The following is a 925-nucleotide window of genomic DNA, read 5'->3' as shown; positions in this document are numbered from 1 at the left end:
GAAGCCAGCATGACTGCAGAGGGCAGGGCACTTTGGAGCCAGGATGGTCAGAAGGATGCTTGTGTGGAAATAGATGTCAGCAGACCTGGCTCCAGAGGGCTGATGCACCCACTGTTGTAAATAGAATGTTTTCTTAAAGAAGCTTCCACTATTGTTTAGTATCCAGTTTAGCAAACCTATCTTGAGTGCCTGCTGGGAGTCAGTCACATTATTAGGAGTACAAATCTGCATATGTTTGTGGAAATTCTGCAGGGAGCAGTCCACTCCCTCCCATCCCACCCCCAGAAGAAGGGGCAAATACATACAGCTATCTGTATGCAAAACAAAAACAAAGAAAGAAATGAAAACAAAATCTGGTGGACAGGCCCATTCCACTAGATTGTTGGGGAAATGCATTCTGGGACAGTCCTTCTGAGGCCGGCTTGACCAGCTCCATCAGAGTTGGGTTTTTTTTTTTAATGGACGCATAATAGATATACATAGATGAGAAAGGACAGGCTAAGGTCATGAAGGATCAGTCTGCCCCTCACCACAATGGGTTCTAGGGAGGCTGTGGGAAGGCTCCACAGGCTGGCTTCCAGTGTCCTTGGCCCTGATACTAAATGCTGCATTGTGCAGTGGCAGTGAGGGGAATCATTGGAGCCTTGTAGTGAGAAGCTAACTTTTTTTCATCACAGGAAACTTCTTGCCTAGACTCTTTCAAAGTAAGGCACTATGAGATAGTCAGAAGATGAAGAGACAGGGAAATACTCAATGGCTGCTTTAAATAGGTGGACGAGCAACTGAAAACCATAGAGTAAAAGATAGGCAAGCAGCTGCAAAATTTACCTTGCTGAAATTTCTTCATATATATATGAATATGTATGTATGCATATGGCAACTATCAAATGGAAAAAAAATCTGAAAAGTCAATATGGTCCAGAAT

Source organism: Carlito syrichta, unplaced genomic scaffold (assembly GCF_000164805.1).
Source record: "Carlito syrichta isolate Samal-C Ts95f unplaced genomic scaffold, Tarsius_syrichta-2.0.1 Scaffold307902, whole genome shotgun sequence".
Taxonomy (NCBI): domain Eukaryota; kingdom Metazoa; phylum Chordata; class Mammalia; order Primates; family Tarsiidae; genus Carlito; species Carlito syrichta.
The sequence above is the reverse complement of the archived record's forward strand: the minus strand, read 5'-3'. Positions refer to the sequence as shown.